Genomic DNA, 16,911 nt, shown 5'->3' on the forward strand with positions numbered 1-16,911 from the left:
CCCTAGACGTACAAAGTAACAATAAAAAATGTAGCCTGTACACAGGAAAAAAAGAAAGAAAGGGCATTCAGTATAACTGACTCAAGGAGGGTCCAGATGTCAAATTTATCAAGGACATTTTTTCTTTGATAAAATATGTGGAAAGAAAAATAAATATGTGGAAATAATTTTTTAAGAATGTATTCAAAAATTGAAGAAAATTATAGTAACAATGGAAAAAGAACAAATAATATCTACAGAGAAGTGGAAACAATAAAAGGGAAATTCCATAGTTGAAATAACAAACTCATTAGTTAAACTCAGTAGCATACTGGAGACATTAGAAAAAAAAATTGTGACCCTGAAGATAGATAAATATAAATGACTCACTCTAAAGAACAGAAAAGATTGAAAAATAATGAACAGAGACCTGTGGAGCATATGATGAAGTCCAGGAAAAGTATAATTGTAATGCCAGAAAAAAAGATAATAAAAATTATTTAAACAAATAATAGCCAAACTCCTCCAAATTTGAAGAAAAATATAAATTATACAGCCAAGAAACTCAACAAATGCCAAGCAGAAAGAACATAAAGAAATGTATGTGTCATGATATGATGAGGACACATCATGGTCAATCACCTGAAAACCTAAAACAAGGAGAAAATCTTGAAAGCAACCAGAAAGAAAGATATATTTCATGCAGGGAAGCAGATACAAGATTAGCAATTTACATCTTATCAGAAACTACAGAAGCCATTGAAAATACATATTCAAAGTGCTGAAGACAAAAAACTGCCAACCAAGGGTTCTATATCCAGGAAAGCTATACTTCAAAAATGTGAATGTATGTGTATCAATATCACTGTGAAAGAAATGAATGAAAATATACTATTGCAAGGTAGTAACTCAATATTAAACCTCAGGGGACTGTATTAGGTTTAAGATGCATATTGCAAACCTTAGAACAAGGATGAGAAGAACAGTGCAAAAAGATATAGCTAGAACACCAATAAAAGAATTGAAATAGACTTCAGGGAAGGTGGTGGAACAGGATAAGCCGAGTTCACCTGTGTGCTCCATGGAACAACTAGAGATGTGACAGCAAAAATGACCGAGATAGCAGTTCCAGGTTGCAAGTGACCAGAGAGGGACTTCTACATTATATAGGGGGGACTCAGATGAAAAAGCAGAGAAATTTCAATTGAGAGGATGGGGTACGTTTATTCAGTTATGACTGCACTTGGGGTGGGCTGCAACATGCAGGCCAGAGTGGGTGCTGAAGGAGTGCCACATTCCCACACTCCCACTGCAGTATCAGCTTGTGAAATCTTTTCTCTCAGCTTCACAGCCTGGACCTACTGTGGGGAACCCAGAAGCCAGTGGACTTGGTTTACCTACACACAGTGCCTACACCCCACCCTTGAGGCAAGCTGCTGCGGGTGCCTAAATTTGGCTGAGACTGGGGGACCTTCTCCTCAGGAGGAGAAGGTACACAGAGCTGATCTGATCTGACAATTGACCAGTGAAAGAAACTCCCTAGGACCCACTGCTTCCATCCTTTTGCTATGGAGGCCCAGAGCACTCATGGCATGCACAGACGGAGAGGTGGGGATTCAAGAGTGAGTTGTACCACACTGCCAGACACTCCCAGGCTGGCTGTTGCCAAGGGCAACAGAAATACTCACTTCCACAGCCCAAAGTCATTTCATGCAGGAGCCTGGGGACCACCAGACCCATTGTGCCCACAATTCCTAGGTGTGGCAAATTTCACTGTGCACAGAGACCTGTGGCCTTGACTGTCTTTGCACCTGGTTGGGTCCTGGCCCATCCAGCTGACTTAGTCAGGGTAAGTCAGTCCTGAGGGGAAGAGGTGGCCCAAGACAACCATCTTCTGGGAAGACACAGAAAGTGAAATCTGGCAAACTGCCTTTCTGCCTAGCTCTTACAGATCTCCAATTAAGAGCTGCACCTCCTGCATGAAGTCTTGACCTTATTTTGATGCAGAATTACTCAAAACAACTGCAAAAGGAGACCTTCAATGCAACCCCAAGCCAATGCAAAACCTTAGACAAGTGAGGAAATCAACTCCCAAAATAACATTATCAAGATAATCAAATGGCTTGAAAACTGCAGAAAATCAAAAAGCACATGAAGATGCAAGAAAATAGAGCCCAGCAAAATGACCAAACTGAAAAACTGAGAAGACACAGAATTTGGCAAAACTAACTAAAGATGTCCATACAAATCTCTTAAATAAGTTCAGTGGGTTGGCTAAAGACATAAAGACATCAAGAAGACACTAGAAGAACAGAAAGAATATAAAAGAACACACAGAAAAATAGATTTTATGAAATGAAAGATACTGTAAATCAAATTTAAAATATACTAGAGACACACAATAGAAGATTTGAAGAGGCAGAAGAAAGAATAAGTGAACTAGAAGACAGGACAATTGAATTCAAACATGCAAAAAACAAATGGCAAAAAAGATGGAAAAATTTGATTTGGATCTCAGGGAAATGATTGGCAAGATGAAGTGCACAAATATAAGAATCACTGGTGTCCCAGAAGAGGAGTATAAAAGTCTAGGAAGAAAATTTGAGGGTATAATTGGGGAAAACTTCACAACCCTTATAGAAGATATAAATATGCAAACCAAAGAAGCCCAATGAACTCAAAATAGAATAAATGCAAATAGACCCACTTCAAGACACATACTAATCAAAATGCCAAATGCTGAAAATAAGCAGAAAGTACTGAAAGCAGCAAGAGAAAAGTGATTCACTGCATACAAAGGGGAGCCATGTAAGACTAAGTATGGACTACTCAAAAGGCACCATGAAGGTGAGAAGGCAGTGGTATGATATATTTAAGATTCTGAAAGAGAAAAATTTCCAGCCAAGAATTCTTTATCTAGCAAAGTTGTCCTTCAAAAGTGAGGGAGAGATTAAAATTTTCACAGACAAATGCTGAGAGAACTTGTTAACAAAAGACTAGCCCTACAAAAATACTAAAGGGAGTTCTGTCAGCTGAAAAGAAAGATGGGAGAAAAAGGTCTGGAGGAGGGCAAAGAATTGAAGAGCATTCGTAAGGGTAACTTAAAGGATAAAAAGAATAAAGGAAAAAATATATGGATCTGAGAAATAAAAACCAAGAGATAAGATGGTAGATACAAGAATTGCCTTTACAGTAATAACTGTGAATGTTAATGGACTAAACTCACCACTTAAAATATACATATTGGTAGAATTAATTAAAAATATGACCCATCTATGCACTGTTTACAAAGGGTTCATCTTAGACCCAAAGGTACAAGTAGACTGAAAGTGAAAGGATGGAAAAAGATGTTCCATGCAAGCGGTAACCAAAAGAAAGCAAGAGTACCTATACTAATATCAGACAAAGTGGACTTTAAATATAAAGACATAACTAGAGACAATGAAGCATACTATATACTGATGAGGAACAATTCACCAAGAAGAAATAATCATAGACATTTATGCTCACAATCAAAGAGCTCCAAAGCACATGAGGCAAATATTGACAAAACTGAAGGGAGCCGATAAATCATAGAGTGATTTGGACAATGAATAAAGAAGTATTTGCAAATCCCCTTGGGGGAATAGGGAGAAGGGGGGAAATATTCAACTTCTCCAATTTGGAGAACTTCTAATATTCTTGCAAGCAGTGGGGACAACCAAATCATTAGGCTTAGCCTTATATCTTGGGGGTTGCCCCTTTGAAACTTATTCCTGCAAAGGATAGGCTAAGCCTACTTAAAATTAAGCCTAAGAGTCACCCCCAGAGAACCTCTTTTGTTGCTCAGATGTGGCTTCTCTCTCTAAACTGACATGGCAAGTGAACTCACTGCCCCCCTCCACGTGGGACATGACTTCCAGGTGTGTAAATCCCCCTGGCATTGTGGGACAGAAATCCCAGGATGAGCTGAGATCTAGGCATCAAGGGATTGAGAAAACTTTCTTGACCAAAAGGGGGAAGAAAGAAATTAGAAAAAATGAAGTGTCAGTGGCTGAGAGATTTTAAACTGTTGAGAGGTTATCCTGGAGGTGATTCTTAAGCATTATATAGCTATCCCTTTTTAGTTTATTCTGTATTGGAGTGGCTGGAGGGAAATACCTGAAACAGTAGAGCTCTGCTCCAGTAGGCTTGTTTCTTGAAGATGATTGTATAATGATATAGCTTTTACAATGTGATTGTGTGATTGTGAAAACCTTATGTCAGATGCTCCTTTTATCTAAGGTATGGACAGATGAGTAAAAAAAATATGGATAAAAAATAAATAAAGGGGGCAAAGGTTAAAATAAATTGGGTAAAGATAAAAAAACAACTGAAGGTAGTAAGATGTTTCAGCAATAATAGTATGAGACTTCAATACACCACTCACTTCTATTGATGGAAAAACCAAACAGAGGATCAATAAATAGAAATGGTGAACCTAAACAATGTGATAAATGAACTATACCTAACAGGCATATATAGATCATTGCACACAAAACACCAGTATTATACATTCTTCTCTAGTGCTGATGGAATTTTCTCCAGGATAGATCATGCACTGGGGCACAAAACAGGTTTTAACACGTTTTTAAAGCTTGAAATTATTCAAAGCACTTTCTCTTACCATAACAGAATGAACCTGGACATCAATAACCACCAAAGAAACCAGTTTTTCACAAATATATGGAGATTAAATAACACATTCTTAAATAATTAGTGGATCAAATAAGAAATTGCAAGAGAAATCAGTAACTATCTGGAGACAAACGAAAATGAAAATACAACATATCAGATCTTACTAGCTGAGGAAAAGGCAGTGCTAAGAGGAAAATTTATTGCCATAAATGCCTATATTAAAAAAGAAGAAACAGCCAAAATCAAGGACTTAACTGGTCACCTTGAGGAACTAGAGAAACAACAGCAAACTAAGTGCAAACAAATAGAAGAAGAGAAATAACAAAGATTAAAGCAGGAATAAATGAACTGGAGAACAAAAAAAATTGAAAAAATCAATAAAACCACGAGTCAGTTCTTTGAGAAAATCAGTAAAATCAATGGACCCTTAGCTAGGCTGACAAAGAAAAAAAGAGAGAGGGTACAGGTATACAAATTGGAAAGGAAGAAAGGAAGCAGGAAAACTTTCATTATTTGCAGATGACATGATACTATACTTGGAAAATCCTGAGAAATCTACAGCAAAGTTGCTTAAGCTAATAAACAAATTCAGCAAGGAAGTGGGATATAAAATTAATGTGCAAAAATCAGTAATGTTTCCATACACAAGTAATGACCTAACTGAGGAGACAATTTAAAAAAATTCAATTTACAATAGCAACTCAAAGAATCAAGTATCTAAGGATGTAAAGTATCCAGGGATGTAAAGGACCTGTACATAGAAAACTAAAAAATATTGCTTAAAGAAATTGAAAGATCTAAATAGGTAGAAAAACATTCTGTGTTCATGGATAGGAAGGATAAATACTGTTAACATGTCAATTCTATCCAAATTGATCTATAGATGCAAGACACTATCAATCAAAATTCCAACAACCTACTTTGAAGACTTCGAAAAATTAGATATCAAACTTATTTGGAAGAGAAAAGAACCCCGAATAGCTAAAAACATACTAAAAAAAAGAATGAAATGGGAGGTCTTACAGTTCCAGATTTTAAAGTTTACTGTAAAGCCATAATGGTCAAAACAGCATGGTATTTTGTCTGTCTGGTTGTTTTTTTTGTTTGTTTGTTTGTTTTTGCTTTTACTATTATTATTACTTTTATTTTTTTCCTCTATATTAACATTCTATATCTTTTTCTGTTGTGTTGCTAGTTCTTCTAAACCGATGCAAATGTACTAAGAAACGATGATCATGCATCTATGTGATGATGTTAAGAATTACTGATTGCATATGTAGAATGGTATGATTTCTAAATGTTGGGTTAATTTCTTTTTTTTCTTTTTTCTGTTAATTAATTTAAAAAAAAACAGCATGGTATTAGCACAAAGATAGACATAAAATCAATGGAATTGAATTGTGAGTTCAGAAACAGACCCCCAGATCTATGGTCAATTGATCTTTGACAAGGCCCTGAAATCCACTGAACTGGGACAGAACAGTCTTTTCAGTAAATGGGGCTGAGAAAACTGGATATTCACAACCAAAAACAATGAAAGAGGATGCCTACCTCACACCCTATAGAAAAATTAACTCAAAGTGGATCAAAGACCTAAATATAAAGCAAGTATCATAAAACTTATAGAAGAAAATATAGGGAAAAGTCTTCAAGACCTAGTCACAGGAGGTAGCTTCTTAGACCTTACACCCAAAGCACAAACAATGAAAGAAAAAATAGATAAATGGGAATGCCTCAAAATCAAATTCTTCTGTGCCTCAAAAGAATGTGTCAAATAGTTGATGATGCAGTCAACCCAATGGGAGAAAATATTTGGAGACCATACATCTGATAAGCATTTGCTATCCAATATACATAAAGAACACATACAAATCAACAACAAAAGAACAAGCACCCCAATTATAAAATGGGTGAAAGATATTAATAGACATTTTTCCAAAAAGGAAGTTCTGATAGCTAAAAGACACATAAAATGATGTCTGTCTTCATTAACTATAATGGATAAACAAAATGTGGTATATACATACAATGGAATATTATGCACCAATAAAAAGAAATGAGATATTAAAGCATGTGACAACATGGATGAAATTTGAGGACATAATGATGACTGAAATAAGCCATAAACAAAAGGATAGATACTATAAGATTTCACTAATATGAACCCCCTCGAAAATGTAAACTCAGTCTTAAAATGTGAAATGTAGAGGACTAGAGATAGACAGGCACTAGAGAATGGGGAACAGTTACCTAATATTATAGACTGGTTAATGACATTTAACTTAAAAGTATGGGACTGAATAGAGGTGATGGTAGCTCATTAGGAGGTTTATAAGTAATAGTGCCATACTGAAGGTGAATATGACTAAAAGGGGTTGTTTAGAGTCATGTACTTCACTGATTAGCACTACATATATAAATAAGTTCTTGCATGGGCTACTTCAAAAGTATGACACTTGTACGAGTTACAAATAAATGGTTATATTAGTTTGCAAGCTGCCAGAATGTGATATACTAGAACTGGAACAGCTTTTTAAAAGGGGGATTTAATAAGTTACAAGTTTACAGTTCTAAGCCTATAAAAATGTCCAGCCTAAGGCATCCATGAAGAGATACCTTAATTCAAGGAAGCCTGATGGGTCTGGAACAGCTCTGTCAACAAGGGAACTCTGCTGGTCCCTTGCTCCTAGGCTCTGTTGCTTCCAGCCTCTGTTCCTGTGGGAGTTCCTCACTTTGCTTCTCTGGGGCTGGCTTTCAGCTCTTGGCTTCCCTTGACTCTCCCCAGGTTCTGGCTTCCTTAACAATTCATGGCTACATCTGCTAGCCTCTAAGCATCTCCAAATGCCCGTGTTTCTGCTCTCCAATTGTCAGCATCTGTGTCAGCTCTGCTCTGAAGTTTCTGTCAGCTCTGTCATTTCTGACTGTCTCCAAAATGTTTCCTCTTTTAAAGGATTCCAGAAAACTAATCAAAATCCACCTGGAATGGGTGGAATCACATCTCCATCCATTCATAGGTCACATCCACAATTGGCGTTCTACATCTCTGTGGAGGTAACCTAATCAAAAGTTTCCACCTACAATCTTGAAGCAGAATTAAAAGAAATGGCTTCCCTCACAAGATTGGATCAGGATTAAAACATGGCTTTTCTGGGGTATATAATAGATTTAAACAGGCACAAACGGTATATGGGAAAAACTACTGTTGCATGCTATGGTCTATATTTAGCAGGAATATACCACTAGCTTCACAACAATATTAGGGGTAAATAATTGGGTGGAGACAAGAGTTAAGAGGAGTTTTGGAGCTTCTGTTTGGTGTGGGTGTAGCTATCTGTTATTTTTCTCTTTGGAGCAATGGAAATTATTTAAAATTGAGAGTGATGAGGATTGTACAACTAAGTGAGGATAGTGTGAAATGTTTATTTTGGATAGAATATATACTATATGAACATATCTAAAAAATCTGCAGATTCAAAATAAATAAATAAACATCAAGATTAAAGTGCTAGAGATAATGTGGAGAGATAGGTGCACCTATTCATTGCTGGTAGGAAAGCAGAATGGGGCAGCACCTGTGGAGGCTAATGTAGTGGATCCACAGCAGGCTAAATGTAAGGTCCCCATATCATTAGGCAATCTCATTACTGGGAATATACTCAAAAGAACTGAAAGCAGGATCTCAAAAAGATATTTTCTCACTGATGTTTATGGTGACATTATTCGTGATACCTAATGGATGGAAGTGGCCAAAGGCTACACTAACTGAGAAGCAAAAGGGCGAACTGTAGTGTACACATTCGATGGGATATTGCTCAGCTAAAGAAAAGAACATACTCGTGAGGCATGTAATGAAGTGAATCAATCATGAGTGAGGATATTATGTTGAATAAAATAAGCCAGAAACAAAAGGGCAAATATTGTATGGTCTCTTTGAGAAAATACTTATAAGAAAATTGGGACATATATTGTAAGCTCTTATAGCAGTAACATTTATTCTCAAGCTTATTTCTAAATTCTGAGATGCTGTGCTATATGTGTATAATCTGGTATTTTCCTAGAACTTTGGGTACTTGTGTTACACCTAAGACTCGGAACTTGAGTTCTATAGCTCTGAAAGTTAGCAAGCCTACATATAGCAACTGTTAAAGAAGTCAAAAAAGAGATCAAGCTTCAATTAAAGATAAGAACAAAGCTGATCTGCTTGGGACTAAGGTAAATCAGAATACAGAGTAAAGGATGACATTGTCTGTATTTTAGAACTTCTGCTACTACATGAGACCAAAGGAAGAGGGGTTTATTTTGTCCAAAACCCATATTTCTGTAGCACACAATCTAACTTAACTTGCCTGGCAAGTTTGATCAAACAACCTAAACACATGAAACCTAGAATTGGGAATGAGGTTTTGCAATTCTGTATAGTTTAAAGTAATAGCAGGATACATTCCAGAGTATGTTAGGCAGGTAATTAAAAATTAAAAATTATTGGCAAAGTCTCTCTTTAAGCCAACTCAGCATATGAACTCATTTCCCTCTCTACCACGTGGGACATGACTCCAAGGGTTGCAAATCTCCCTGGCTACATGGGACAGAAATCCTGGGATTTGCCAAGAACTGGCATCAAGGGATTGGGAAAGCATTCTTGACCAAAAGGAGAAAGAGAAATGAGGCCAAATAAAGTTTCAGTGGCTGAGAGATTTCAAACAGAGTCAAGAGGTTATCCTTGAGGTTATTCTTATGATTACATAGATATCCCTTTTTCGTATTGGAGTGGCAGGAAAGAAGTACCTGAAATTGTTGAGCTGTGTTCCAGTAGCCTTGATTCTTGAAGACGATTGTATAACTATATAGCTTTTACAACTGTGTGATTGTGAAAACCTGGTGTCTGATGCTCCTTTCATCCAAGGTATAGACAGATGATTAAAACAATATGATAAATAAATAAATATATAATGGGGGGATAAGGGGTAAAATAAATTGGTTAGATTGAAATACTAGAGGTCAATGAGAGGGAGAGGTAAGGGGCATGGGATGTATGAATTTTTTCTTTTAATTTCTTTTGCTGGAGAAATGCAAATGTTCTAAAAATGATCATGACAATGAATACACAACTATGTGATGATATTGTGAACCACTGATTGTACACTATGTATGGACTGTATGTGTGTGAAGATTTGTCAATAAAAATATATATTTTGAAATTATTGGCAAAGTCTCTTGAGGGACTGGAGAAAAAAAATACGGAACTATTGAACTTTCCCATTTGGGAAATGCCTGATATTCTCTCAAACATTAGGGACTCCCAAGTTAATAGGCCAAGTCCTTGATCTTTAGACTTGCTCTTATGAAATTTATATCTGTAATGGAGAAGCTAAAGCTACCTATAATAATACCTAAGAGTTAATTCCAGAGAATCTCTTTTGTGCTCAGATGTGGCCTTTCTCTCTCTCTAAGCCCAACTCTGCAAATAAATAATTACCCTCCCCCCTAAGCGGGACATGACATTCGGGGTGTAAGTTTCCTTGGCAACATGGGTTATGACTCTCAGTGATGAGCCTGGCCCTGGCACCATGGGATCCACAGTGCCTACCTGACCAGAAGGTGGAAAAGAAATGTAAGAAAATAAAGCACCAGTGGCTAAGACATTTCAAATGTAGACACTATTCTGGAGGTTAGTCTTGTGCAATCTTCTGCAAGATATTGCTAATTATCATGGTATACCAAGCCACAACCAACAGTATTCCTGTAAACCCTAAGGATATCCAGGGCTCTATCTAAGGCATTATAAAAGTTTCACTGAGTTTATTTTTCAGAGACCTATAACCTCCAGATGATTCCTAGGCCAGTTAAGCCCTGAAACCCAGAGTTATCAGTCTTTCCAAGAGCATCAACCAGTTTCATCCCCTACCCCATAAAGTCGACACCTCTTTTCAACATGAGGTTATAATGGTCATTACCCAAATATCCCTAAAGGTTGGGAGAAGGCTCAAAGGAGAAGGAGGAGTTGTAATAGAGAAGTTAGGATTTAACAAATGAGCATGACTACTAAATCATTATACTGATATTTCTTTTTATTCTCCAGTGTCTTAGAGCAGTTAGAAGGAAACACCTGAAATGGTGGAACTGTACCCCATACCATACTTTAAAATTTGTCCTGAAACTACTTGTTTAAATTGCATTTTGAAATTTATCATATATATGTTATATTTCACAATAAAAATGTTAAATAAAAACCTCATATGAGTATTTGGCAGAGAAAAGATAAAAGTAGAAGACATGAGGAAGATTTGGAAAACAGATAAAAGTGTTGGAAAATGTGCAGTAGGTGATGTGGCAAATATCTATAAGTAAAAATTCTGTATTGTTAAAAACTAGAATAATACCGGTCTTATAATTTGTGCCTTCGCTACTTAAATCTATCACATGCAGTATTTCATGTGAACTATATTCCTTGTGCAATGAAGTGTGTTTATTTGTTTATGTTTTAAATTCTACAATTATAAGCTACTTTTATGTATGTGAAAATTTAGAATCAAGAAAAGAATTAAAATAATATACTAAAAATATGCTTAGTAAGAATGGAAGAACAGAAGAACAAAAAGAGACGAGATGAGTAAGAAACAAATAGTAAGTCACAAGCCTAAATACAACCATATCAATAATTGCATAAAATGTAAATAGTTACTCTAAACGTTCCAATCAAATGGCACACATTGTCAGATTGAATTTTCTTAAAAAATAATAATATGTTGTGACACAAATAGACTAAAAATAAAAAGCTTGAAAACCATAATCATTAGAAACCTGCAGTGGCTTTTTTTAATATCAGACAAAATAGACTTCAAGACAAAGAGGGAAACTTCATCATGACAAACGAGTCAATACAACAGAAATACATAAAAATTATTAAAAAACTATCAATATATGAGCCTAAAACCAGAGGGATTGACTGCACAGTGGATGAGGGAAAATTTTGAGGTGAAGACAATGCTTCATATCATGACTGTGGTAGTGATGCTTACACTACTTGTTATGGATTATATTGTGTCCCCCCCCCCCCAAAGATATGTTCTAGTCCTAACCTGTGGTCCCATGAATGCAATGCTATTTGGAAATAGGCTCTTTGAAGATGTGATTAGTTTAGTCTAAATTGGATTAGGGTGGGCCCTAGCCCAATAAGACTGGTGTCCTTATAAGGAGGGGAGAAATGGACACAAACCATGAAGAGGACAGCCATGTGATGGAGGCAGAGATTGAGCTAGGCCACACATCAAAGAATGCCATTGATTGCCAGCAAGCCAAGAACAGACCCTTATAGACTTCAAGGGAAACATGGTCCTGTCGATGTTTCAGGCTTCCAGGCCTGAAATTCCAAGATTTCAGAGTTCCAGCCTCTAGAACTGAGACAATAATTTTCTGTTGTTTAAAGCCATCAAGCTTGTGGTACTTTGTTTTGGCAACCATAGCAAACTAAGACACTACTATATACATTTGTCAAAACATATCAAATTGTTTACTTAAACTTGATAAATGTTAATGTATAGAATTTATATCTTAATAAAAAATAATAAAATGGAAAGCAAAAAAATAATTCAGTTTAAACATAATGATGGATATGGGTATGTAAGTTAGCCTTAAATGTACATCCTAGAGACAGTTAGTTTACATTTGAAATATCCTAATTAGGAATCCACACTCCAGGGGAGATCAGTTAGTACATGAAGGACCCTAATCAGGAGTCCATATGCCTTACATGGCTATGGCAAGTGCTTTTAAAATCTTATCTAAATATGCTCCCAAGAGTTCATTATTTAGCATAAGAGCTGTGGGAAATAATTAAATAGTTTTGTGGGGAAATTAATCATATTCAAGAAAGATTAAACAGGTAGCTCTGCTCTGATATGAACAAGCTTTCAAACTCTGGCCAAACCATCACCCTAATACCTATAAACAGTACCCTGAGTACATTTGTTCCCCATTTAAGAAAGGACTCTGCCACTGTTTCAGGTAAAAAAAAAAAAAAAAAGCAATTGGCTAATCATTCAACCAAAATGTTGATTGCATCCACCTCAGAACGAACCTTTCATGAAAAGTGGTGGTGAAATGTCTAAAAGGGCAGTGAATATGGTACTATGTTGATTTTTCTGCCTGCTTCCTAGTAAATATCTGTCTGTGAAGCAGAATTCAAGCTGAGACTTACTGTCATTGTTATATACCACCTGGTAGCGAGGTTGTTGGAGGGGTTGCCTATTCCTCTCACTATCTCTAACTGTCGGAAGCTAATGATATTGTGAATAGATAGATTGGCCTAAATCAAGTCACAGGAGCACCTCATTTTGTCCTGAAGAGCTCATGTTCCTTCTTTATTTCTTGAACTCAGGTAGTTTTAAATAGATAAGCTTTTTTTACAACAAAAAGAGTTTTTGTATCTAGGTTTCAATTTAATTTCCCTGACTTCTCCAGTAGAAGTCCCTTTTCTTTTTGCTCCAACTCGCAAAGGCAGCTCACACAGGCAGTTCTGGGGAGCAATCAATATTATGACTCCAGGTGTTCATCAATGTTACAAGGTTGAGCTCTACATAAACTCCTTTCAAACAATACACCTACAAGGAATACTGTTGAAGCAAAACCCCAAAGGACATTGATTTCTCTTGATCATGGTAACACATTTTTGTAAATAGAGTTTTATTGGAACACAGCCACACCCATTCATTTTTGTATTGACTATGGCTGCTTTTGTGTTATAAAGGCAGATTTTAGTAGAACAATATGATATAAACTGCAAAGCTTAAAGTATTTACTAACTTCCCCTTCATGGAAGAAATTTGTCAACTCATGCACTAGGTAAGTGTTTTTTATAAATCAGTAATTCCTAAACTTGATAACATATCATTAATTTATACTTTTATACTTATTAATTCCTCCCATTTAGATTAATTTTCTAGATTTTTTGATGCTTTGTCCATTCTAAGATCTTGTTTTTGAATAACAACATTTAAGGCTTTAAATTACCCCCTGCTTACCACTTTAGCTACATAGTATTTCTTTAGATGTGCAGTTTCTCACTTTTCTTCATTTTTAAATAATTTTAAATTTATCTTTATTCTCTTGTTAATGTAAGATTTATTAGAAAGTTGCTCTTGAAAAATATAATGTAACCATTTTTGCTATGCTTTAATTACTAATTTGTGATTTTATTATATTTTGGTCAGAGAATGTGACCTGTATGATTTTTGCTTTGGGGAATTTATAGATCCTTTGTTGCTTAACATTTGGTCAATATTTGGGACTTTTCCATGTGTGTTTGAAAATAATTTGTGTGCTGTTTGTTGAGTTCAAAAGTTTTTAATATATACATATATCTATTAAATCCATTTTGTAAATTATGTTATTCAAGTCCTTCATAATCTTACATATTTTATCTATTAGAATTGTCATTTTATTAGAGAGAAATATGTTATTTATCATTATAATTGTTAATTTATCAATTATCCCTTATTTCTCTGTCTTCTCTCTCTTTCAATATCTATGTTTTTCACTTTATTTATACCAAGATTATGTTGTTAGGTACACAAATGATCAATATTGCAACACTGAATCACAATCTAAAAAAAAAAAAGCTCAGATTAGGATAGAAGGAAGGAACCAGAAGGAAATACTGAAAAGATAAAAAATAGAACCTGTAGATTATCTGAAGTGTTAGGCCATATTGACTGGAGTTTTACAGTTGTGTCAGAGTTTGAGAGAAGAATTAGTGATATGTACACATAATATTAAACAGAATAAACAGACTAACAATAAAAAGGTAGTTATTATTTCCAGGAAAAGTAAAAAGTGCAAAAGGAAAGGAAATGTACCCATAATATATGCCATGACTCAACTATAAACATATCTGTAGAATCATTATAAGGTAAACATTGAATATTGATTTAGCCCAAAACTGTTTCATTAACAGATGAGCGAATGGGAATGTTTGGAAGAGGAGTGGTGTAAGAACACGAAATCCTCATAATCCTTGCTAGAAAGTTAATAGACTATGCCTAAAATTGAAAACAAACAAAAAAATGACCAAAATAAGTAAGTGCAGCTTCTCCCTCTTGCCCGCCCGCTCCCTTGCTTGCTCGGGCTTTCGCTTGCCCATAGGGCTACAGTCTGCGGCTGGGAGGAGAGGCAGAGGCAGCGACCAAGGAGAAATAAGACTGCAGTGGTGTGGTGAGAAGATGCCGGGAGAGGACCAACAGCAGGATAAAACTATCGCCAAGGACCTGGTCATGACCAAGTATAAGACGGGAGACGACATTACCAACCCTGTACATTGGTCTTTGGTGGAAGCATCCAGCTCAGATGTGTCGGTACTGAGCCTGTTTGAGAAAAAAGTTATGACATGATTATGGAAGAAATAGGGAAAATCTTCAAGAAAGAAATGGAAATGAAGAAAGGTATTGCTTTTTCCACGAGTATTTCAGTTATAACTGTGTTATGTCACTTCTCCCATTCAAAGAACAGCCAGGACTATATTCGCAAGGAAGATGACTTGGTAAAAACTGACCTTGGGAGCAAATGGATGGTTTCATTGCTAATGTAGCTCACACGTTTGTGGTTGATGCTGCTAAGGGGCCCCCAATAACAGAGCGGAAAGCAGATATTATTGTCAGCGCACCTTTGTGCTGAGGCTGCCTTAGGCCTGGTGGAACACAGAAACCAAAACACACAAGTGATAGAAGACTGGAACAAAGTTGCCCACTCATTTAATTGCATGTCAATAGAAGGTATGATGTCACACCAATTGAAGCAGCACATCATCGATGGAGATGAAACCATTATCCAGAACTCCACAGACCAACAAAAAAAGGACCATGAAAAACATGAATTTGAAGAACTTGAAGTATACACTGCGGATATTCTTGTCAGCTCAGGAGAGGGCAGACTAAGGTTGCTGGACAGAGAACCACCATTCACAACTGAGACCCCTTTAAACAATATGGCCTGAAAATGAAAATGTTACATGCCTTCTTCAGTGGAAAGACGTTTGATGCCATGACATTTACTTAAGAGCATTTGAACATGATAAGGCCCGGATGGGTGTGGTGGAGTGAGCCAAACAGGAACTGCTACAACCATTTAAAGTTCTCTATGACAAAGAAGGTCATTTTGTTGCCCAGTTTAAATTTATAGTTCTGCTCATGCCCAATGGCCCCACGCAGATAACTGTGATTCTTTCAAGCTTGACCTCCACAAGTCAGAGATGGAGGTCCAGGATGCAGTGTTAAAGGCCCTCCTCCAGACTACTGCAACTTGGAAAACCCAGAAAAAGAAAAAAAAGAAGACCTCCAAAGCTGTAGAGAATGCCACGAGTGGAAAACATTAGAAGAGAAAAACATTAGAAGCTGGGGACTAAAGCATGTGTCTCATCTCCCCAGCTTGCCGCTTCTGCTTCATCCCCTTCCCACAACCACACCCTAGACTCTGTAAGCGTATTTTGCTTTCTCCACCCTGAGAATACCTTTCCAACAAAGCAGGGTCTCCCTGCACCCATCCCAGTCACTCAACCCACCCAATTCTAACAACCAGCTCCAACTGACTCTAATCCTGGGAGGCCACTCGTCTCACCCACCAATGACTGCTTTAAATAGAAAAAGAGGTTGAATAACGAAATTTGAAGTCAAAATCCATTGTCTTTGAGCCCCTCTTTCTAGCCTTTTTCTATTACTTTCTGCTTAGTAAAGGTATGTGCCCTGCGTCCGAACAAGAAGGTAGCTAAATCAGCCACTACCATTAAAAACTCATCTGAAATTTTCATAACACTCCAGTATCAGCATTTTCCCCTCTGCTGGGGCTTTTTCCTTTTTCTCTACTCCTGCAAGCATTTTATCTTGCCTCAAAATAGAGAGAAGAGTTATTCTTCAGATTATTTTAATTCAGTGTGGCAGAGTCCCCTTCTGATCCAGCCTGAGCCTCCCATTTTTAGGAATGAGATCCTGCATTTACCAAGAGATTCTCAACTATCAAATGGATCCCTGATTGTAAAGCTCCTGAGTCATTTTTGTTTTGCAATTTTTTTTCATTTTCATGAAACAGTAAGGAATAATCCCTCTAAATCTTGTCCTTGGGTTCTTCCTTTGCTCCATCTTACACAAACCTGAGCTGTAAGCTTAAGTCTTGGTTTGTTCCCTCTTTGAGATATTTTCACCTCTCCCTTTGAAAGAAAGACCAGAAACCAGAGGAGCAGACGGATTGAAGAGACAAATCCTTTCTGTCTCTTGGATTGGATGGATGGCT

General features: G+C 36.6%; 1 long non-coding RNA gene and 1 pseudogene across 1 annotated transcript in view; one reads left to right on the forward strand and one right to left on the reverse strand.

Moving 5' to 3' along the window:
* LOC143670233 (uncharacterized) overlaps positions 1-16,911 on the reverse strand; it is a 284,806-nt gene that overhangs the window by 220,989 nt on the left and 46,906 nt on the right. The gene's annotated exons all lie outside the window — the stretch shown is intronic.
* LOC143670897 (proliferation-associated protein 2G4 pseudogene) lies at positions 14,853-16,265 on the forward strand (annotated as a pseudogene).

Source organism: Tamandua tetradactyla, chromosome X (genome assembly GCF_023851605.1).
Source record: "Tamandua tetradactyla isolate mTamTet1 chromosome X, mTamTet1.pri, whole genome shotgun sequence".
In the NCBI taxonomy this organism is placed as follows: Eukaryota; Metazoa; Chordata; class Mammalia; order Pilosa; family Myrmecophagidae; genus Tamandua; species Tamandua tetradactyla.